The 26468-nt window shown below is 47.8% G+C and overlaps 1 long non-coding RNA gene across 1 annotated transcript in view; it reads right to left on the reverse strand.

The window, feature by feature from the left end:
• LOC125774444 (uncharacterized) overlaps nucleotides 1–26468 on the reverse strand; it is a 126707-nt gene that overhangs the window by 50972 nt on the left and 49267 nt on the right. Inside the window, exon 2 of the long non-coding RNA XR_007420900.1 lies at nucleotides 19440–19481. This is a non-coding gene — a long non-coding RNA (uncharacterized LOC125774444). The remainder of the gene's footprint in view (nucleotides 1–19439; nucleotides 19482–26468) is intronic.

Genomic DNA, 26468 nt, shown 5'->3' on the forward strand with positions numbered 1-26468 from the left:
CCTTAGCCGAGACACATTAGCCAAGACACTTTAGCCAAGACACCTTAGCCGAGACACATTAGCCAAGACACCTTAGCCAAGACACATTAGCCAAGACACCTTAGCCAAGACACCTTAGCCAAGACACTTTAGCCGAGACACATTAGCCAAGACACCTTAGCCAAGAAACTTTAGCCAAGACACATAAGCCAAGACACCTTAGCCAAGACACCTTAGCCGAGACACATTAGCCAAGACACCTAAGCCAAGACACTTTAGCCAAGAAACATTAGCCAAGACACCTTAGCCAAGACACCTTAGCCAAGACACATTAGCCAAGACACCTTAGCCAAGACACCTTAGCCAAGACACCTTAGCCAAGACACCTTAGCCAAGACACATTAGCCAAGACACCTTAGCCGAGACACATTAGCCAAGACACCTTAGCCAAGACACCTTAGCCGAGACACATTAGCCAAGACACCTTAGCCAAGACACTTTAGCCAAGACACCTTAGCCAAGACACCTTAGCCAAGACACTTAAGCCAAGACACATTAGCCAAGACACATTAGCCGAGACACCTTAGCCAAGACACCTTAGCCAAGACACCTTAGCCAAGACACTTTAGCCAAGACACCTTAGCCAAGACACTTTAGCCGAGACACATTAGCCAAGACACCTTAGCCAAGACACCTTAGCCAAGACACCTTAGCCAAGACACATTAGCCGAGACACATTAGCCAAGACACATTAGCCAAGACACCTTAGCCAAGACACTTTAGCCAAGACACATTAGCCGAGACACATTAGCCAAGACACCTTAGCGAAGACACCTTAGCCAAGACACATTAGCCAAGACACCTTAGCCAAGACACATTAGCCAAGACACCTTAGCCAAGACACCTTAGCCAAGACACCTTAGCCGAGACACATTAGCCAAGACACCTTAGCCAAGACACCTTAGCCAAGACACCTTAGCCAAGACACATTAGCCAAGACACCTTAGCCAAGACACCTTAGCCAAGACACTTTAGCCAAGACACATTAGCCAAGACACATTAGCCGAGACACCTTAGCCAAGACACCTTAGCCAAGACACCTTAGCCAAGACACCTTAGCCAAGACACCTTAGCCAAGACACATTAGCCAAGACACCTTAGCCAAGACACCTTAGCCAAGACACTTTAGCCAAGACACATTAGCCAAGACACATTAGCCGAGACACCTTAGCCAAGACACCTTAGCCAAGACACCTTAGACAAGACACTTTAGCCAAGACACCTTAGCCAAGACACCTTAGCCGAGACACATTAGCCAAGACACCTTAGCCAAGACACCTTAGCCAAGACACCTTAGCCAAGACACATTAGCCGAGACACATTAGCCAAGACACATTAGCCAAGACACCTTAGCCAAGACACTTTAGCCAAGACACATTAGCCGAGACACATTAGCCAAGACACCTTAGCGAAGACACATTAGCCAAGACACATTAGCCAAGACACCTTAGCCAAGACACATTAGCCAAGACACCTTAGCCAAGACACTTTAGCCAAGACACATTAGCCAAGACACATAAGCCGAGACACATTAGCCAAGACACATTAGCCAAGACACCTTAGCCAAGACACATTAGCCAAGACACCTTAGCCAAGACACCTTAGCCAAGACACTTTAGCCAAGACACATTAGCCAAGACACATAAGCCGAGACTCCTTAGCCAAGACACCTTAGCCAAGACACCTTAGCCAAGACACTTTAGCCAAGACACCTTAGCCAAGACACTTTAGCCGAGACACATTAGCCAAGACACCTTAGCCAAGACACCTTAGCCAAGACACATTAGCCAAGACACCTTAGCCAAGACACCTTAGCCAAGACACTTTAGCCAAGACACATTAGCCAAGACACATTAGCCGAGACACCTTAGCCAAGACACCTTAGCCAAGACACCTTAGCCAAGACACTTTAGCCAAGACACCTTAGCCAAGACACTTTAGCCGAGACACATTAGCCAAGACACCTTAGCCAAGACACCTTAGCCAAGACACTTTAGCCAAGACACATTAGCCGAGACACCTTAGCCAAGACACCTTAGCCAAGACACCTTAGCCAAGACACTTTAGCCAAGACACCTTAGCCAAGACACATTAGCCGAGACACATTAGCCAAGACACATTAGCCAAGACACCTTAGCCAAGACACTTTAGCCAAGACACATTAGCCGAGACACCTTAGCCAAGACACCTTAGCGAAGACACCTTAGCCAAGACACATTAGCCAAGACACCTTAGCCAAGACACATTAGCCAAGACACCTTAGCCAAGACACCTTAGCCAAGACACTTTAGCCAAGACACATTAGCCAAGACACATTAGCCGAGACACCTTAGCCAAGACACCTTAGCCAAGACACCTTAGCCAAGACACTTTAGCCAAGACACCTTAGCCAAGACACTTTAGCCAAGACACCTTAGCCAAGACACATTAGCCAAGACACCTTAGCCAAGACACCTTAGCCAAGACACTTTAGCCAAGACACATTAGCCAAGACACATTAGCCGAGACACCTTAGCCAAGACACCTTAGCCAAGACACCTTAGCCAAGACACATTAGCCAAGACACCTTAGCCAAGACACCTTAGCCAAGACACCTTAGCCAAGACACATTAGCCGAGACACATTAGCCAAGACACATTAGCCAAGACACCTTAGCCAAGACACCTTAGCCAAGACACCTTAGCCAAGACACCTTAGCCAAGACACCTTAGCCAAGACACATTAGCCAAGACACCTTAGCCAAGACACCTTAGCCAAGACACATTAGCCAAGACACATTAGCCAAGACACCTTAGCCAAGACACATTAGCCAAGACATCTTAGCCAAGACACCTTAGCCAAGACACTTTAGCCAAGACACATTAGCCAAGACACATTAGCCGAGACACCTTAGCCAAGACACCTTAGCCAAGACACCTTAGCCAAGACACTTTAGCCAAGACACCTTAGCCAAGACACTTTAGCCGAGACACATTAGCCAAGACACCTTAGCCAAGACACCTTAGCCAAGACACCTTAGCCAAGACACATTAGCCGAGACACTTTAGCCAAGACACATTAGCCAAGACACCTTAGCCAAGACACCTTAGCCGAGACACATTAGCCAAGACACCTTAGACAAGACACTTTAGCCAAGACACATTAGCCAAGACACCTTAGCCAAGACACCTTAGCCGAGACACATTAGCCAAGACACCTTAGCCAAGACACCTTAGCCAAGACACCTTAGCCAAGACACATTAGCCAAGACACCTTAGCCAAGACACATTAGCCAAGACACCTTAGCCAAGACACATTAGCCAAGACACCTTAGCCAAAACACCTTAGCCAAGAAACATTAGCCAAGACACATTAGCCAAGACACCTTAGCTAAGACACCTTAGCCAAGACACATTAGCCGAGACACCTTAGCCAAGACACCTTAGCCAAGACACCTTTGCCGAGACACATTAGCCAAGACACCTTAGCCAAGACACTTTAGCCAAGACACATTAGCCAAGACACCTTAGCCAAGACACCTTAGCCGAGACACATTAGCCAAGACACCTTAGCCAAGACACATTAGCCAAGACACCTTAGCCAAGACACATTAGCCAAGACACCTTAGCCAAGACACCTTAGCCAAGACACCTTAGCCAAGACACCTTAGCCAAGACACCTTAGCCGAGACACATTAGCCAAGACACTTTAGCCAAGACACCTTAGCCGAGACACATTAGCCAAGACACCTTAGCCAAGACACCTTAGCCAAGACACCTTAGCCAAGACACCTTAGCCAAGATACTTTAGCCGAGACACATTAGCCAAGACACCTTAGCCAAGAAACTTTAGCCAAGACACATAAGCCAAGACACCTTAGCCAAGACACCTTAGCCGAGACACATTAGCCAAGACACCTAAGCCAAGACACTTTAGCCAAGAAACATTAGCCAAGACACCTTAGCCAAGACACCTTAGCCAAGACACATTAGCCAAGACACCTTAGCCAAGACACCTTAGCCAAGACACATTAGCCAAGACACCTTAGCCAAGAAACATTAGCCAAGACACCTTAGCCAAGACACCTTAGCCAAGACACCTTAGCCAAGACACCTTAGCCAAGACACATTAGCCAAGACACCTTAGCCGAGACACATTAGCCAAGACACCTTAGCCGAGACACATTAGCCAAGACACCTTAGCCAAGACACCTTAGCCAAGACACCTTAGCCAAGACACCTTAGCCAAGACACTTTAGCCGAGACACATTAGCCAAGACACCTTAGCCAAGACACCTTAGTTAAGACACCTTAGCCAAGACACATTAGCCAAGACACCTTAGCCAAGACACCTTAGCCGAGACACATTAGCCAAGACACCTTAGCCAAGACACCTTAGCCAAGACACCTTAGCCAAGACACCTTAGCCAAGACACCTTAGCCAAGACACTTTAGCCAAGACACCTTAGCCAAGACACCTTAGCCAAGACACCTTAGCCAAGACACCTTAGCCAAGACACCTTAGCCAAGACACTTTAGCCGAGACACCTTAGCCAAGACACATTAGCCAAGACACCTTAGCCAAGACACCTTAGCCAAGACACCTTAGCCAAGACACATTAGCCAAGACACCTTAGCCAAGACACCTTAGCCGAGACACATTAGCCAAGACACATTAGCCAAGACACCTTAGCCAAGACACATTAGCCAAGACACTTTAGCCGAGACACATTAGCCAAAACACTTTAGCCAAGACACCTTAGCCAAGACACCTTAGCCAAGACACCTTAGCCAAGACACCTTAGCCAAGACACATTAGCCAAGACACCTTAGCCAAGACACATTAGCCAAGACACCTTAGCCAAGACACCTTAGCCAAGACACCTTAGCAAAGACACATTAGCCAAGAAACATTAGCCAAGACACCTTAGCCAAGACACCTTAGCCAAGACACATTAGCCAAGACACCTTAGCCAAGACACCTTAGCCGAGACACATTAGCCAAGACACCTTAGCCAAGACACCTTAGCCAAGACACCTTAGCCAAGACACCTTAGCCAAGACACCTTAGCCAAGACACTTTAGCCAAGAAACATTAGCCAAGACACCTTAGCCAAGACACCTTAGCCAAGACACCTAAGCCAAGACACCTTAGCCAAGACACCTTAGCCAAGACACATTAGCCAAGACACCTTAGCCAAGACACCTTAGCCGAGACACATTAGCCAAGACACCTTAGCCAAGACACCTTAGCCAAGACACATTAGCCAAGACACCTTAGCCAAGACACCTTAGCCGAGACACATTAGCCAAGACACCTTAGCCAAGACACCTTAGCCAAGACACCTTAGCCAAGACACCTTAGCCAAGACACTTTAGCCAAGACACCTTAGCCAAGACACCTTAGCCAAGACACATTAGCCAAGACACCTTAGCCAAGACACCTTAGCCGAGACACATTAGCCAAGACACCTTAGCCAAGACACCTTAGCCAAGACACATTAGCCAAGACACTTTAGCCGAGACACATTAGCCAAAACACTTAAGCCAAGACACCTTAGCCAAGACACCTTAGCCAAGACACCTTAGCAAAGACACCTTAGCCAAGACACATTAGCCAAGACACCTTAGCCAAGACACATTAGCCAAGACACCTTAGCCAAGACACCTTAGCCAAGACACCTTAGCAAAGACACATTAGCCAAGAAACATTAGCCAAGACACCTTAGCCAAGACACATTAGCCAAGACACATAAGCCAAGACACCTTAGCCAAGACACCTTAGCCGAGACACATTAGCCAAGACACCTTAGCCAAGACACATTAGCCAAGACACCTTAGCCAAGACACTTTAGCCAAGACACCTAAGCCAAGACACCTTAGCCAAGACACCTTAGCCAAGACACCTTAGCCAAGACACTTTAGCCGAGACACATTAGCCAAGACACCTTAGCCAAGACACCTTAGCCAAGACACTTTAGCCAAGACACCTTAGCCAAGACACATTAGCCAAGACACCTTAGCCAAGACACATTAGCCAAGACACTTTAGCCGAGACACATTAGCCAAAACACTTAAGCCAAGACACCTTAGCCAAGACACCTTAGCCAAGACACCTTAGCCAAGACACCTTAGCCAAGACACATTAGCCGAGACACCTTAGCCAAGACACCTTAGCTAAGATACCTTAGCCAAGACACATTAGCCGAGACACCTTAGCCAAGACACCTTAGCCAAGACACATTAGCCGAGACACATTAGCCGAGACACATTAGCCAAGACACCTTAGCCAAGACACCTTAGCCAAGACACCTTAGCCAAGACACTTTAGCCGAGACACATTAGCCAAGACACTTTAGCCAAGACACATTAGCCAAGACACCTTAGCCAAGACACCTTAGCCAAGACACATTAGCCAAGACACCTAAGCCAAGACACCTTAGCCAAGACACCTTAGCCAAGACACATTAGCCAAGACACCTTAGCCAAGACACCTTAGCCGAGACACATTAGCCAAGACACCTAAGCCAAAACACTTAAGCCAAAACACATTAGCCAAGACACCTTAGCCAAGACACCTTAGCCAAGACACATTAGCCAAGACACATTAGCCAAGACACATTAGCCAAGAAACATTAGCCAAGACACCTTAGCCAAGACACCTTAGCCAAGACACATTAGCCAAGACACCTTAGCCAAGACACCTTAGCCGAGACACATTAGCCAAGACACCTTAGCCAAGACACCTTAGCCAAGACACCTTAGCCAAGACACCTTAGCCAAGACACCTTAGCCAAGACACTTTAGCCAAGAAACATTAGCCAAGACACCTTAGCCAAGACACCTTAGCCAAGACACCTAAGCCAAGACACCTTAGCCAAGACACCTTAGCCAAGACACATTAGCCAAGACACCTTAGCCAAGACACCTTAGCCGAGACACATTAGCCAAGACACCTTAGCCAAGACACCTTAGCCAAGACACATTAGCCAAGACACCTTAGCCAAGACACCTTAGCCGAGACACATTAGCCAAGACACCTTAGCCAAGACACCTTAGCCAAGACACCTTAGCCAAGACACCTTAGCCAAGACACTTTAGCCAAGACACCTTAGCCAAGACACCTTAGCCAAGACACATTAGCCAAGACACCTTAGCCAAGACACCTTAGCCGAGACACATTAGCCAAGACACCTTAGCCAAGACACCTTAGCCAAGACACCTTAGCCAAGACACCTTAGCCAAGACACATTAGCCAAGACACTTTAGCCGAGACACATTAGCCAAAACACTTAAGCCAAGACACCTTAGCCAAGACACCTTAGCCAAGACACCTTAGCAAAGACACCTTAGCCAAGACACATTAGCCAAGACACCTTAGCCAAGACACATTAGCCAAGACACCTTAGCCAAGACACCTTAGCCAAGACACCTTAGCAAAGACACATTGGCCAAGAAACATTAGCCAAGACACCTTAGCCAAGACACATTAGCCAAGACACATAAGCCAAGACACCTTAGCCGAGACACCTTAGCCGAGACACATTAGCCAAGACACCTTAGCCAAGACACATTAGCCAAGACACCTTAGCCAAGACACTTTAGCCAAGACACCTAAGCCAAGACACCTTAGCCAAGACACCTTAGCCAAGACACCTTAGCCAAGACACCTTAGCCAAGACACTTTAGCCGAGACACCTAAGCCAAGACACATTAGCCAAGACACCTTAGCCAAGACACTTTAGCCAAGACACCTTAGCCAAGACACTTTAGCCAAGACACCTTAGCCAAGACACCTTAGCCAAGACACCTTAGCCAAGACACCTTAGCCAAGACACATTAGCCGAGACACATTAGCCAAGACACCTTAGCTAAGATACCTTAGCCAAGACACATTAGCCGAGACACCTTAGCCAAGACACCTTAGCCAAGACACATTAGCCGAGACACATTAGCCGAGACACATTAGCCAAGACACCTTAGCCAAGACACCTTAGCCAAGACACCTTAGCCAAGACACTTTAGCCGAGACACATTAGCCAAGACACTTTAGCCAAGACACATTAGCCAAGACACCTTAGCCAAGACACCTTAGCCAAGACACATTAGCCAAGACACCTAAGCCAAGACACCTTAGCCAAGACACCTTAGCCAAGACACATTAGCCAAGACACCTTAGCCAAGACACCTTAGCCGAGACACATTAGCCAAGACACCTAAGCCAAAACACTTAAGCCAAAACACATTAGCCAAGACACCTTAGCCAAGACACCTTAGCCAAGACACATTAGCCAAGACACATTAGCCAAGACACCTTAGCCAAGACACCTTAGCCAAGACACATTAGCCAAGACACCTTAGCCAAGACACCTTAGCCAAGACACCTTAGCCAAGACACATTAGCCAAGACACCTTAGCCAAGACACCTTAGCCAAGACACATTTACCAAGACATTTTAGCCAAGACACATTAGCCAAGACACCTTAGCCAAGACACTTTAGCCAAGACACATTAGCCAAGACACCTTAGCCGAGACACATTAGCCAAGACACATTAGCCAAGACACCTTAGCCAAGACACCTTAGCCAAGACACCTTAGCCAAGACACCTTAGCCAAGACACCTTAGCCAAGACACATTAGCCAAGACACCTTAGCCGAGACACATTAGCCAAGACACTTTAGCCAAGACACCTTAGCCGAGACACATTAGCCAAGACACCTTAGCCAAGACACATTAGCCAAGACACCTTAGCCAAGACACTTTAGCCAAGACACATTAGCCAAGACACCTTAGCCAAGACACCTTAGCCAAGACACATTAGCCAAGACACATTAGCCAAGACACCTTAGCCAAGACACCTTAGCCAAGACACCTTAGCCAAGACACTTTAGCCAAGACACATTAGCCAAGACACCTTAGCCGAGACACATTAGCCAAGACACCTTAGCCAAGACACATTAGCCAAGACACATTAGCCAAGACACCTTAGCCAAGACACCTTAGCCAAGACACCTTAGCCAAGACACCTTAGCCAAGACACATTAGCCAAGACACCTTAGCAAAGACACTTTAGCCAAGACACATTAGCCAAGACACCTTAGCCGAGACACATTAGCCAAGACACCTTAGCCAAGACACCTTAGCCAAGACACATTAGCCAAGACACATTAGCCAAGACACCTTAGCCAAGACACATTAGCCGAGACACATTAGCCAAGACACCTAAGCCAAGACACCTTAGCCAAGACACCTTTGTCAAGACATTTTAGCCAAGACACCTTAGCCAAGACACATTAGCCAAGACACCTTAGCCAAGACACCTTAGCCAAGCATCTTAGCCAAGACACCTTAGCCAAGACACCTTAGCCAAGACACTTTAGCCAAGACACATTAGCCAAGACACCTTAGCCAAGACACCTTAGCCAAGACACATTAGCCGAGACTCATTAGCCAAGACACCTTAGCCAAGACACCTTAGCCAAGACACCTTAGCCAAGACACTTTAGCCGAGACACATTAGCCAAGACACATTAGCCAAGACACATTAGCCAAGACACCTTAGCCAAGACACCTTAGCCAAGACACATTAGCCAAGACACCTTAGCCAAGACACTTTAGCCAAGACACATTAGCCAAGACACATAAGCCGAGACACATTAGCCAAGACACATTAGCCAAGACACCTTAGCCAAGACACCTTAGCCAAGACACATTAGCCAAGACACCTTAGCCAAGACACCTTAGCCGAGACACATTAGCCAAGACACCTTAGCCAAGACACCTTAGCCAAGACACCTTAGCCAAGACACCTTAGCCAAGACACCTTAGCCAAGACACTTTAGCCAAGAAACATTAGCCAAGACACCTTAGCCAAGACACCTTAGCCAAGACACCTAAGCCAAGACACCTTAGCCAAGACACCTTAGCCAAGACACATTAGCCAAGACACCTTAGCCAAGACACCTTAGCCGAGACACATTAGCCAAGACACCTTAGCCAAGACACCTTAGCCAAGACACATTAGCCAAGACACCTTAGCCAAGACACCTTAGCCGAGACACATTAGCCAAGACACCTTAGCCAAGGCACATTAGCCAAGACACATTAGCCAAGACACCTTAGCCAAGACACATTAGCCAAGACACCTTAGCCAAGACACTTTAGCCAAGACACATTAGCCAAGACACCTTAGCCGAGACACATTAGCCAAGACACCTTAGCCAAGACACCTTAGCCAAGACACCTTAGCCAAGACACATTAGCCAAGACACATTAGCCAAGACACCTTAGCCAAGACACCTTAGCCAAGACACCTTAGCCAAGACACCTTAGCCAAGACACCTTAGCCAAGACACATTAGCCAAGACACCTTAGCCAAGACACTTTAGCCAAGACACATTAGCCAAGACACCTTAGCCGAGACACATTAGCCAAGACACCTTAGCCAAGACACCTTAGCCAAGACACATTAGCCAAGACACATTAGCCAAGACACCTTAGCCAAGACACATTAGCCGAGACACATTAGCCAAGACACCTAAGCCAAGACACCTTAGCCAAGACACCTTTGCCAAGACACCTTAGCCAAGACACATTAGCCAAGACACCTTAGCCAAGACACCTTAGCCAAGCATCTTAGCCAAGACACCTTAGCCAAGACACCTTAGCCAAGACACCTTAGCCAAGACACCTTAGCCAAGACACTTTAGCCAAGACACATTAGCCAAGACACCTTAGCCAAGACACCTTAGCCAAGACACCTTAGCCGAGACACCTTAGCCAAGACACATAAGCCGAGACACATTAGCCAAGACACCTTAGCCAAGCATCTTAGCCAAGACACCTTAGCCGAGACACCTTAGCTAAGACACCTTAGCCAAGACACCTTAGCCAAGACACCTTAGCCAAGACACCTTAGCCAAGACACCTTAGCCGAGACACATTAGCCAAGACACCTTAGCGAAGACACCTTAGCCAAGACACCTTAGCCAAGACACCTTAGCCAAGACACCTTAGCCAAGACACTTTAGCCAAGACACATTAGCCAAGACACATAAGCCGAGACACATTAGCCAAGACACATTAGCCAAGACACCTTAGCCAAGACACATTAGCCAAGACACCTTAGCCAAGACACTTTAGCCGAGACACCTTAGCCAAGACACATAAGCCGAGACACATTAGCCAAGACACCTTAGCCAAGCATCTTAGCCAAGACACCTTAGCCAAGACACCTTAGCCAAGACACCTTAGCCAAGACACTTTAGCCGAGACACATTAGCCAAGACACTTTAGCCAAGACACATTAGCCAAGACACCTTAGCCAAGACACATTAGCCAAGACACCTTAGCCAAGACACCTTAGCCGAGACACATTAGCCAAGACACCTTAGCCAAGACACCTTAGCCAAGACACCTTAGCCAAGACACCTTAGCCAAGACACCTTAGCCAAGACACCTTAGCCAAGACACTTTAGCCGAGACACATTAGCCAAGACACTTTAGCCAAGACACATTAGCCAAGACACCTTAGCCAAGACACCTTAGCCAAGACACATTAGCCAAGACACCTTAGCCAAGACACTTTAGCCGAGACACCTTAGCCAAGACACATAAGCCGAGACACATTAGCCAAGACACCTTAGCCAAGCATCTTAGCCAAGACACCTTAGCCAAGACACCTTAGCCAAGACACCTTAGCCAAGACACTTTAGCCGAGACACCTTAGCCAAGACACATTAGCCAAGACACCTTAGCCAAGACACCTTAGCCAAGACACCTTAGCCAAGACACCTTAGCCAAGACACATTAGCCAAGACACCTTAGCCAAGACACCTTAGCCGAGACACATTAGCCAAGACACATTAGCCAAGACACCTTAGCCAAGACACCTTAGCCAAGACACCTTAGCCAAGACACATTAGCCAAGACACTTTAGCCGAGACACATTAGCCAAAACACTTTAGCCAAGACACCTTAGCCAAGACACCTTAGCCAAGACACCTTAGCCAAGACACCTTAGCCAAGACACATTAGCCAAGACACCTTAGCCAAGACACATTAGCCAAGACACCTTAGCCAAGACACCTTAGCCAAGACACCTTAGCCAAGACACCTTAGCCAAGACACCTTAGCCAAGACACCTTAGCCAAGACACCTTAGCCAAGACACATTAGCCAAGACACATTAGCCAAGACACCTTAGCCAAGACACCTTAGCCAAGACACCTTAGCCAAGACACCTTAGCCAAGACACCTTAGCCAAGACACTTTAGCCAAGACACCTTAGCCAAGACACCTTAGCCAAGACACCTTAGCCAAGACACCTTAGCCAAGACACTTGAGCCGAGACACCTTAGCCAAGACACATTAGCCAAGACACCTTAGCCAAGACACTTTAGCCAAGACACCTTAGCCAAGACACCTTAGCCAAGACACCTTAGCCAAGACACCTTAGCCAAGACACTTTAGCCGAGACACATTAGCCAAGACACCTTAGCTAAGACACCTTAGCCAAGACACATTAGCCGAGACACCTTAGCCAAGACACCTTAGCCAAGACACATTAGCCGAGACACATTAGCCGAGACACATTAGCCAAGACACCTTAGCCAAGACACCTTAGCCAAGACACCTTAGCCAAGACACCTTAGCCAAGACACCTTAGCCAAGACACATTAGCCAAGACACCTTAGCCAAGACACCTTAGCCGAGACACATTAGCCAAGACACCTAAGCCAAGACACCTTAGCCAAGACACCTTAGCCAAGACACATTAGCCGAGACACTTTAGCCGAGACACATTAGCCAAGACACTTTAGCCAAGACACATTAGCCAAGACACATTAGCCAAGACACCTTAGCCAAGACACCTTAGCCAAGACACATTAGCCAAGACACCTAAGCCAAGACACCTTAGCCAAGACACCTTAGCCAAGACACATTAGCCAAGACACCTTAGCCAAGACACCTTAGCCGAGACACATTAGCCAAGACACCTAAGCCAAAACACTTAAGCCAAAACACATTACCCAAGACACCTTAGCCAAGACACCTTAGCCAAGACACATTAGCCAAGCCACATTAGCCAAGACACCTTAGCCAAGACACCTTAGCCAAGACACATTAGCCAAGACACCTTAGCCAAGACACCTTAGCCAAGACACCTTAGCCAAGACACATTAGCCAAGACACCTTAGCCAAGACACCTTAGCCAAGACACATTAGCCAAGACATTTTAGCCAAGACACATTAGCCAAGACACCTTAGCCAAGACACTTTAGCCAAGACACATTAGCCAAGACACCTTAGCCGAGACACATTAGCCAAGACACCTTAGCCAAGACACCTTAGCCAAGACACCTTAGCCAAGACACCTTAGCCAAGACACATTAGCCAAGACACATTAGCCGAGACACATTAGCCAAGACACTTTAGCAAAGACACCTTAGCCGAGACACATTAGCCAAGACACCTTAGCCAAGACACATTAGCCAAGACACCTTAGCCAAGACACTTTAGCCAAGACACATTAGCCAAGACACCTTAGCCAAGACACCTTAGCCAAGACACATTAGCCAAGACACATTAGCCAAGGCACATTAGCCAAGACACCTTAGCCAAGACACCTTAGCCAAGACACCTTAGCCAAGACACTTTAGCCAAGACACATTAGCCAAGACACCTTAGCCGAGACACATTAGCCAAGACACCTTAGCCAAGACACATTAGCCAAGACACATTAGCCAAGACACCTTAGCCAAGACACCTTAGCCAAGACACCTTAGCCAAGACACCTTAGCCAAGACACATTAGCCAAGACACCTTAGCCAAGACACTTTAGCCAAGACACATTAGCCAAGACACCTTAGCCGAGACACATTAGCCAAGACACCTTAGCCAAGACACCTTAGCCAAGACACATTAGCCAAGACACATTAGCCAAGACACCTTAGACAAGACACATTAGCCGAGACACATTAGCCAAGACACCTAAGCCAAGACACCTTAGCCAAGACACCTTTGCCAAGACACCTTAGCCAAGACACATTAGCCAAGACACCTTAGCCAAGACACCTTAGCCAAGCATCTTAGCCAAGACACCTTAGCCAAGACACCTTAGCCAAGACACATTAGCCAAGACACCTTAGCCGAGACACCTTAGCCGAGACACATTAGCCAAGACACCTTAGCCAAGACACCTTAGCCAAGACACCTTAGCCAAGACACCTTAGCCAAGACACCTTAGCCAAGACACATAAGCCGAGACACATTAGCCAAGACACCTTAGCCAAGCATCTTAGCCAAGACACCTTAGCCGAGACACCTTAGCCAAGACACCTTAGCCAAGACACCTTAGCCAAGACACCTTAGCCAAGACACCTTAGCCAAGACACCTTAGCCGAGACACATTAGCCAAGACACCTTAGCGAAGACACCTTAGCCAAGACACCTTAGCCAAGACACCTTAGCCAAGACACATTAGCCAAGACACCTTAGCCAAGACACTTTAGCCAAGACACATTAGCCAAGACACATAAGCCGAGACACATTAGCCAAGACACATTAGCCAAGACACCTTAGCCAAGACACATTAGCCAAGACACCTTAGCCAAGACACCTTAGCCAAGACACATTAGCCGAGACACATTAGCCAAGACACTTTAGCCAAGACACATTAGCCAAGACACCTTAGCCAAGACACCTTAGCCAAGACACCTTAGCCAAGACACATTAGCCAAGACACCTTAGCCAAGACACCTTAGCCAAGACACCTTAGCCAAGACACCTTAGCCAAGACACATTAGCCGAGACACATTAGCCAAGACACCTTAGCCAAGACACATTAGCCAAGACACCTTAGCCAAGACACCTTAGCCAAGACACATTAGCCGAGACACATTAGCCAAGACACTTTAGCCAAGACACATTAGCCAAGACACCTTAGCCAAGACACCTTAGCCAAGACACCTTAGCCAAGACACCTTAGCCAAGACACCTTAGCCAAGACACCTTAGCCAAGACACATTAGCCGAGACACATTAGCCGAGACACATTAGCCAAGACACTTTAGCCAAGACACATTAGCCAAGACACCTTAGCCAAGACACCTTAGCCAAGACACCTTAGCCAAGACACCTTAGCCAAGACACATTAGCCAAGACACCTTAGCCAAGACACCTTAGCCAAGACACCTTAGCCAAGACACATTAGCCGAGACACATTAGCCAAGACACCTTAGCCAAGACACATTAGCCAAGACACCTTAGCCAAGACACTTTTGCCAAGAAACCTTAGCCGAGACACATTAGCCAAGACACCTTAGCCAAGACACTTTAGCCAAGACACATTAGCCAAGACACCTTAGCCAAGACACCTTAGCCGAGACACATTAGCCAAGACACCTTAGCCAAGACACATTAGCCAAGACACCTTAGCCAAGACACCTTAGCCAAGACACCTTAGCCAAGACACCTTAGCCAAGACACCTTAGCCAAGACACATTAGCCAAGACACCTTAGCCGAGACACATTAGCCAAGACACTTTAGCCAAGACACCTTAGCCGAGACACATTAGCCAAGACACCTTAGCCAAGACACCTTAGCCAAGACACCTTAGCCAAGACACTTTAGCCGAGACACATTAGCCAAGACACCTTAGCCAAGACACTTTAGCCAAGACACATTAGCCAAGACACCTGAGCCAAGACACCTTAGCCGAGACACATTAGCCAAGACACCTTAGCCAAGACACTTTAGCCAAGACACATTAGCCAAGACACCTTAGCCAAGACACATTAGCCAAGACACATTAGCCAAGACACCTAAGCCAAGACACCTTAGCCGAGACACATTAGCCAAGACACATTAGCCAAGACACCTTAGCCAAGACACCTTAGCCAAGACACCTTAGCCAAGACACCTTAGCCAAGACACCTTAGCCAAGACACCTTAGCCAAGACACCTTAGCCAAGACACATTAGCCAAGACACATTAGCCAAGACACATTAGCCGAGACACATAAGCCAAGACACTTAAGCCAAGACACCTTAGCCGAGACACATTAGCCAAGACACCTTAGCCAAGACACCTTAGCCAAGACACCTTAGCCAAGACACCTTAGCCAAGACACTTTAGCCGAGACACATTAGCCAAGAACCCTTAGCCAAGACACCTTAGCCAAGACACCTTAGCCAAGACACCTTAGCCAAGACACCTTAGCCGAGACACATTAGCCAAGACACATTAGCCAAGACACCTTAGCCAAGACACCTTAGCCAAGACACCTTAGCCAAGACACATTAGCCGAGACACATTAGCCAAGACACCTTAGCCAAGACACACTAGCCGAGACACATTAGCCAAGACACCTTAGCCAAGACACATTAGCCAAGACACATTAGCCAAGACACCTTAGCCAAGACCCATTAGCCGAGACACATTAGCCAAGACACCTTAGCCAAGACACATTAGACAAGACACATTAGCCAAGACACCTTAGCCAAGACACCTTAGCCAAGACACCTTAGCCAAGACACCTTAGCCAAGACACATTAGCCAAGACACATTAGCCAAGACACATTAGCCAAGACACCTTAGCCAAGACACATTAGACAAGACACCTTAGCCAAGACACATTAGCCGAGACACATTAGCCAAGACACCTTAGCCAAGACACATTAGCCAAGACACCTTAGCCGAGACACATTAGCCAAGACACCTTAGCCGAGACACATTAGCCGAGACACCTAAGCCAAGACACTTTAGCCAAGACACATTAGCCAAGACACCTTAGCCAAGACACCTTAGCCAAGACACATTAGCCAAGACACCTTAGCCAAGACACCATAGCCAAGACACCTTAGCCAAGACACCTTAGCCAAGACACCTTAGCCAAGACACCTTAGCCAAGACACCTTAGCCAAGACACCTTAGCCAAGACACCTTAGCCGAGACACATTAGCCAAGACACCTTAGCCGAGACACATTAGCCGAGACACCTAAGCCAAGACACTTTAGCCAAGACACATTAGCCAAGACACCTTAGCCAAGACACCTTAGCCAAGACACATTAGCCAAGACACCTTAGCCAAGACACCATAGCCAAGACACCTTAGCCAAGACACCTTAGCCAAGACACCTTAGCCAAGACACCTTAGCCAAGACACCTTAGCCAAGACACCTTAGCCAAGACACCATAGCCAAGACACCTTAGCCAAGACACCTTAGCCGAGACACATTAGCCAAGACACTTTAGCCAAGACACCTTAGCCGAGACACATTAGCCAAGACACATTAGCCAAGACACCTTAGCGAAGACACCTTAGCCAAGACACCTTAGCCAAGACACTTTAGCCGAGACACATTAGCCAAGACACCTTAGCCAAAACACTTAAGCCAAGACACCTTAGCCAAGACACCTTAGCCAAGACACCTTAGCCGAGACACATTAGCCAAGACACCTAAGCCAAGACACTTTAGCCGAGACACATTAGCCAAGACACCTTAGCCAAGACACCTTAGCCAAGACACATTAGCCAAGACACCTTAGCCAAGACACCTTAGCCGAGACACCTTAGCAAAGACACCTTAGCCAAGACACATTAGCCAAGACACCTTAGCCAAGACACCTTAGCCAAGACACCTTAGCCAAGACACCTTAGCCAAGACACCTTAGCCAAGACACATAAGCCAAGACACCTTAGCCGAGACACATTAGCCAAGACACCTTAGCCGAGACACATTAGCCAAGACACCTTAGCCAAGACACCTTAGCCAAGACACCTTAGCCAAGACACCTTAGCCAAGACACCTTAGCCAAGACACTTTAGCCGAGACACATTATCCAAGACACCTTAGCCGAGACACCTTAGCCAAGACACATTAGCCAAGACACCTTAGCCAAGACACCTTAGCCGAGACACATTAGCCAAGACACATTAGCCAAGACACCTTAGCCAAGACACCTTAGCCAAGACACATTAGCCGAGACACATTAGCCAAGACACCTTAGCCAAGACACATTAGCCGAGACACATTAGCCAAGACACCTTAGCCAAGACACATTAGCCAAGACACATTAGCCAAGACACATTAGCCAAGACACCTTAGCCAAGACACCTTAGCCAAGACACATTAGCCAAGACACCTTAGCCGAGACACATTAGCCAAGACACATTAGCCAAGACACCTTAGCCAAGACACCTTAGCCAAGACACATTAGCCGAGACACATTAGTCAAGACACCTTAGCCAAGACACATTAGCCGAGACACATTAGCCAAGACACCTTAGCCAAGACACCTTAGCCAAGACACCTTAGCCAAGACACATTAGCCAAGACACCTTAGCCAAGACACCTTAGCCAAGACACATTAGCCAAGACACCTTAGCCAAGACACCTTAGCCAAGACACATTAGTCAAGACACATTAGCCAAGACACCTTAGCCAAGACACATTAGCCAAGACACCTTAGCCAAGACACCTTAGCCAAGACACCTTAGCCAAGACACATTAGCCAAGACACTTTAGCCAAGACACCTTAGCCGAGACACATTAGCCAAGACACCTTAGCGAAGACACCTTAGCCAAGACACCTTAGCCAAGACACTTTAGCCTAGACACCTTAGCCAAGACACCTTAGCCAAGACACCTTAGCCAAGACACCTTAGCCAAGACACATTAGCCAAGACACCTTAGCCAAGACACATTAGCCAAGACACCTTAGCCAAGACACCTTAGCCGAGACACCTTAGCCAAGACACATTAGCCAAGACACCTTAGCCAAGACACCTTAGCCAAGACACATTAGCCAAGACACCTTAGCCAAGACACCTTAGCCAAGACACCTTAGCCAAGACACATTAGCCAAGACACCTTAGCCGGGACACATTAGCCAAGACACTTTAGCCAAGACACCTTAGCCGAGACACATTAGCCAAGACACCTTAGCCAAGACACCTTAGCCAAGACACCTTAGCCAAGACACCTTAGCCAAGACACTTTAGCCTAGACACCTTAGCCAAGACACCTTAGCCAAGACACCTTAGCCAAGACACCTTAGCCAAGACACATTAGCCAAGACACCTTAGCCAAGACACATTAGCCAAGACACCTTAGCCAAGACACCTTAGCCGAGACACCTTAGCCAAGACACATTAGCCAAGACACCTTAGCCAAGACACCTTAGCCAAGACACATTAGCCAAGACACCTTAGCCAAGACACCTTAGCCGAGACACATTAGCCAAGACACATTAGCCAAGACACCTTAGCCGAGACACATTAGCCAAGACACTTTAGCCAAGACACCTTAGCCAAGACACCTTAGCCAAGACACCTTAGCCAAGACACCTTAGCCAAGACACCTTAGCCAAGACACCTTAGCCAAGACACCTTAGCCAAGCATCTTAGCCAAGACACCTTAGCCAAGACACCTTAGCCAAAACACATTAGCCAAGACACCTTAGCCAAGACACCTTAGCCAAGACACATTAGCCGAGACACCTTAGCCAAGACACCTTAGCCAAGACACCTTAGCCAAGACACCTTAGCCAAGACACCTTAGCCGAGACACATTAGCCAAGACACCTTAGCCGAGACACATTAGCCAAGACACCTAAGCCAAGACACCTTAGCCAAGACACTTTAGCCAAGACACATTAGCCAAGACACCTTAGCCGAGACACATTAGCCAAGACACCTTAGCCAAGACACCTTAGCCAAGACACATTAGCCAAGACACATTAGCCAAGACACATTAGCCAAGACACATTAGCCGAGACACCTAAGCCAAGACACCTTAGCCAAGACACCTTAGCCAAGACACCTTAGCCAAGGCACCTTAGCCAAGACACATTAGCCGAGACACATTAGCCAAGACACATTAGCCAAGACACCTTAGCCAAGACACCTTAGCCAAGACACCTTAGCCAAGACACCTTAGCCAAGACACCTTAGCCAAGACACCTTAGCCAAGCATCTTAGCCAATACACCTTAGCCAAGACACCTTAGCCAAGACACATTAGCCAAGACACCTTAGCCGAGACACCTTAGCCGAGACACATTAGCCAAGACACCTTAGCCAAGACACCTTAGCCAAGACACATTAGCCGAGACACCTTAGCCAACACACCTTAGCCAAGACACCTTAGCCAAGACACCTTAGCCAAGACACCTTAGCCGAGACACCTTAGCCAAGACACCTTAGCGAAGACACCTTAGCCAAGACACATTAGCCAAGACACCTTAGCCAAGACACATTAGCCAAGACACCTTAGCCAAGACACTTTAGCCAAGACACATTAGCCAAGACACATAAGCCGAGACACATTAGCAAAGACACATTAGCCAAGACACCTTAGCCAAGACACATTAGCCAAGACACCTTAGCCAAGACACCTTAGCCAAGACACATTAGCCGAGACACATTAGCCAAGACACCTTAGCCAAGACACCTTAGCCAAGACACCTTAGCCAAGACACCTTAGCCAAGACACCTTAGCCAAGACACATTAGCCGAGACACCTTAGCCAAGACACCTTAGCCAAGACACATTAGCCAAGACACCTTAGCCAAGACACTTTAGCCAAGACACCTTAGCCGAGACACATTAGCCAAGACACCTTAGCCAAGACACTTTAGCCAAGACACATTAGCCAAGACACCTTAGCCAAGACACCTTAGCCGAGACACATTAGCCAAGACACCTTAGCCAAGACACATTAGCCAAGACACCTTAGCCAAGACACCTTAGCCAAGACACCTTAGCCAAGACACCTTAGCCAAGACACCTTAGCCAAGACACCTTAGCCAAGACACATTAGCCAAGACACCTTAGCCGAGACACATTAGCCAAGACACTTTAGCCAAGACACCTTAGCCGAGACACATTAGCCAAGACACCTTAGCCAAGACACTTTAGCCAAGACACCTTAGCCAAGACACCTTAGCCAAGACACTTTAGCCGAGACACATTAGCCAAGACACCTTAGCCAAGACACCTTAGCCAAGACACATTAGCCAAGACACCTGAGCCAAGACACCTAAGCCGAGACACATTAGCCAAGACACCTTAGCCAAGACACTTTAGCCAAGACACATTAGCCAAGACACCTTAGCCAAGACACCTTAGCCAAGACACATTAGCCAAGACACCTTAGCCAAGACACCTTAGCCGAGACACATTAGCCAAGACACCTTAGCCAAGACACATTAGCCAAGACACCTTAGCCAAGACACCTTAGCCAAGACACCTTAGCCAAGACACCTTAGCCAAGACACCTTAGCCAAGACACCTTAGCCAAGACACTTTAGCCAAGACACCTTAGCCAAGACACCTTAGCCAAGACACCTTAGCCAAGACACCTTAGCCGAGACACATTAGCCAAGACACCTTAGCCAAGACACCTTAGCCACGACACCTTAGCCAAGACACCTTAGCCAAGACACTTTAGCCGAGACACATTAGCCAAGAACCCTTAGCCAAGACACCTTAGCCAAGACACCTTAGCCGAGACACATTAGCCAAGACACATTAGCCAAGACACATTAGCCAAGACACCTTAGCCAAGACACCTTAGCCAGGACACATTAGCCGAGACACATTAGCCAAGACACCTTAGCCAATACACATTAGCCGAGACACATTAGCCAAGACACCTTAGCCAAGACACATTAGCCAAGACACATTAGCCAAGACACCTTAGCCAAGACACATTAGCCGAGACACATTAGCCAAGACACCTTAGCCAAGACACCTTAGCCAAGACACATTAGCCGAGACACATTAGCCAAGACACCTTAGCCAAGACACCTTAGCCAAGACACCTTAGCCAAGACACATTAGCCAAGACACCTTAGCCAAGACACTTTAGCCGAGACACATTAGCCAAGACACTTTAGCCAAGACACATTAGCCAAGACACCTTAGCCAAGACACCTTAGCCAAGACACCTTAGCCAAGACACATTAGCCGAGACACATTAGCCAAGACACCTTAGCCAAGACACCTTAGCCAAGACACCTTAGCCAAGACACATTAGCCAAGACACCTTAGCCAAGACACTTTAGCCGAGACACATTAGCCAAGACACTTTAGCCAAGACACATAAGCCAATACAAATTAGCCAAGACACCTTAGCCAAGACACCTTAGCCAAGACACCTTAGCCAAGACACCTTAGCCAAGACACATTAGCCAAGACACCTTAGCCAAGACACTTTAGCCGAGACACATTAGCCAAGAACCCTTAGCCAAGACACCTTAGCCAAGACACCTTAGCCGAGACACATTAGCCAAGACACATTAGCCAAGACACATTAGCCAAGACACCTTAACCAAGACACCTTAGCCAGGACACATTAGCCGAGACACATTAGCCAAGACACCTTAGCCAATACACATTAGCCGAGACACATTAGCCAAGACACCTTAGCCAAGACACATTAGCCAAGACACATTAGCCAAGACACCTTAGCCAAGACACATTAGCCGAGACACATTAGCCAAGTCACCTTAGCCAAGACACCTTAGCCAAGACACATTAGCCGAGACACATTAGCCAAGACACCTTAGCCAAGACACCTTAGCCAAGACACCTTAGCCGAGACACATTAGCCAAGACACATTAGCCAAGACACATTAGCCAAGACACCTTAGCCAAGACACCTTAGCCAGGACACATTAGCCGAGACACATTAGCCAAGACACCTTAGCCAAGACACCTTAGCCAAGACACATTAGCCGAGACACATTAGCCAAGACACCTTAGCCAAGACACCTTAGCCAAGACACCTTAGCCAAGACACATTAGCCAAGACACCTTAGCCAAGACACTTTAGCCGAGACACATTAGCCAAGACACTTTAGCCAAGACACATTAGCCAAGACACCTTAGTCAAGACACCTTAGCCAAGACACATTAGCCGAGACACATTAGCCAAGACACCTTAGCCAAGACACCTTAGCCAAGACACCTTAGCCAAGACACCTTAGCCAAGACACATTAGCCAAGACACATTAGCCAAGACACCTTAGCCAAGACACATTAGCCAAGACACCTTAGCCAAGACACATTAGCCAAGACACCTTAGCCGAGACACATTAGCCAAGACACATTAGCCAAGACACCTTAGCCAAGACACCTTAGCCAAGACACATTAGCCGAGACACATTAGCCAAGACACCTTAGCCAAGACACATTAGCCAAGACACCTTAGCCAAGACACCTTAGCCAAGACACCTTAGCCAAGACACATTAGCCAAGACACCTTAGCCAAGACACCTTAGCCAAGACACCTAAGCCGAGACACATTAGCCAAGACACCTTAGCCAAGACACCTTAGCCAAGACACCTTAGCCAAGACACCTTAGCCAAGACACCTTAGCCAAGACACCTTAGCCAAGACACCTTAGCCAAGACACATTAGCCAAGACACCTTAGCCAAGACACATTAGCCAAGACACTTTAGCCAAGACACCTTAGTCAAGACACCTTAGCCAAGACACATTAGCCGAGACACATTAGCCAAGACACCTTAGCCAAGACACATTAGCCAAGACACATTAGCCAAGACACATTAGCCAAGACACCTTAGCCAAGACACCTTAGCCAAGACACCTTAGCCAAGACACATTAGCCAAGACACCTTAGCCAAGACACATTAGCCAAGACACCTTAGCCAAGACACCTTAGCCGAGACACATTAGCCAAGACACCTAAGCCAAGACACTTAAGCCAAGACACCTTAGCCAAGACACATTACCCAAGACACCTTAGCCAAGACACCTTAGCCAAGACACCTTAGCCGAGACACATTAGCCAAGACACCTTAGCCAAGACACCTTAGCCAAGACACCTTAGCCAAGACACATTAGCCAAGACACATTAGCCAAGACACCTTAGCCAAGACACCTTACCCACGACACATTAGCCGAGACACATTAGCCAAGACACCTTAGCCAAGACACCTTAGCCAAGACACCTTAGCCAAGACACATTAGCCAAGACACCTTAGCCAAGACACCTTAGCCAAGACACCTTAGCCGAGACACCTTAGTCAAGACACTTTAGCCGAGACACTTTAGCCAAGACACCTTAGCCAAGACACCTTAGCCAAGACACCTTAGCCAAGACACCTTAGCCAAGACACCTTAGCCAAGACACCTTAGCCAAGACACATTAGCCAAGACACTTTAGCCAAGACACCTTAGCCAAGACACATTAGCCGAGACACATTAGCCAAGACACCTTAGCCGAGACACATTAGCCAAGACACCTTAGCCAAGACACCTTAGCCAAGACACCTTAGCCAAGACACTGTAGCCGAGACACTTTAGCCAAGACACCTTAGCCAAGACACCTTAGCCAAGACACCTTAGCCAAGACATCTTAGCCAAGACACCTTAGCCAAGACACCTTAGCCAAGACACCTAAGCCAAGACACCTTAGCCAAGACACTTTAGCCGAGACACATTAGCCAAGACACCTTAGCCAAGACACCTTAGCCAAGACACCTTAGCCAAGACACCTTTGCCAAGACACCTTAGCCAAGGCACCTTAGAAGAGACACATTAGCCAAGACACCTAAGCCAAGACACTTTAGCCAAGACACTTTAGCCAAGACACATTAGTAAAGACACCTTAGCCAAGACACATAAGCCAAGACACATTAGCCAAGACACCTTAGCCAAGACACATTAGCCAAGACACCTTAGCCAAGACACCTTAGCCAAGACACATTAGCCAAGACACATTAGCCAAGACACCTTAGCCAAGACACCTTAGCCAAGACACCTTAGCCAAGACACCTTAGCCAAGACACCTTAGCCAAGACACATTAGCCAAGACACCTTAGCCGAGACACATTAGCCAAGACACCTTAGCCAAGACACCTTAGCCAAGACACCTTAGCCAAGACACATTAGCCAAGACACATTAGCCAAGACACCTTAGCCAAGACACCTTAGCCAAGACACATTAGCCAAGACACTTTAGCCAAGACACCTTAGCCGAGACACATTAGCCAAGACACCTTAGCCGAGACACATTAGCCAAGACACCTTAGCCAAGACACCTTAGCCAAGACACCTTAGCCAAGACACTTTAGCCGAGACACTTTAGCCAAGACACCTTAGCCAAGACACCTTAGCCAAGACACATTAGCCAAGACACCTTAGCCGAGACACATTAGCCAAGACACCTTAGCCAAGACACATTAGCCGAGACACATTAGCCAAGACACCTTAGCCAAGACACATTAGCCAAGACACCTTAGCCAAGACACCTTAGCCAAGACACCTTAGCCAAGACACCTTAGCCAAGACACCTAAGCCAAGACACCTTAGCCAAGACACCTAAGCCAAGACACCTTAGCCAAGACACTTTAGCCGAGACACTTTAGCCAAGACACCTTAGCCAAGACACCTTAGCCAAGACACCTTAGCCAAGACACCTTTGCCAAGACACCTTAGCCAAGGCACCTTAGAAGAGACACCTTAGCCAAGACACCTTAGCCAAGACACCTTAGCCAAGACACATTAGCCAAGACACATTAGCCAAGACACCTTAGCCAAGACACCTTAGCCAAGACACATTAGCCAAGACACATTAGCCAAGACACCTTAGCCAAGACACCTTAGCCAAGACACATTAGCCGAGACACATTAGCCAAGACACCTTAGCCAAGACACATTAGCCAAGACACCTTAGCCAAGACACCTTAGTCAAGACACCTTAGCCAAGACACCTTAGCCAAGACACCTTAGCCGAGACACATTAGCCAAGACACCTTAGCCAAGACACCTTAGCCAAGACACCTTAGCCAAGACACCTTAGCCAAGACACCTTAGCCAAGACACCTTAGCCAAGACACCTTAGCCAAGACACATTAGCCAAGACACTTTAGCCAAGACACCTTAGCCGAGACACATTAGCCAAGACACCTTAGCCGAGACACATTAGCCAAGACACCTTAGCCAAGACACCTTAGCCAAGACACCTTAGACAAGACACTTTAGCCGAGACACTTTAGCCAAGACACCTTAGCCAAGACACCTTAGCCAAGACACATTAGCCAAGACACCTTAGCCGAGACACATTAGCCAAGACACCTTAGCCAAGACACATTAGCCGAGACACATTAGCCAAGACACCTTAGCCAAGACACATTAGCCAAGACACCTTAGCCAAGACACCTTAGCCAAGACACCTTAGCCAAGACACCTTAGCCAAGACACCTAAGCCAAGACACCTTAGCCAAGACACTTTAGCCGAGACACTTTAGCCAAGACACCTTAGCCAAGACACCTTAGCCAAGACACCTTAGCCAAGACACCTTTGCCAAGACACCTTAGCCAAGGCACCTTAGAAGAGACACCTTAGCCAAGACACCTAAGCCACGACACTTTAGCCAAGACACATTAGTAAAGACACCTTAGCCAAGACACCT

The sequence above is a fragment of the Anopheles funestus genome, unplaced genomic scaffold (assembly GCF_943734845.2).
Source record: "Anopheles funestus unplaced genomic scaffold, idAnoFuneDA-416_04 scaffold_8_ctg1, whole genome shotgun sequence".
NCBI lineage: Eukaryota > Metazoa > Arthropoda > Insecta > Diptera > Culicidae > Anopheles > Anopheles funestus.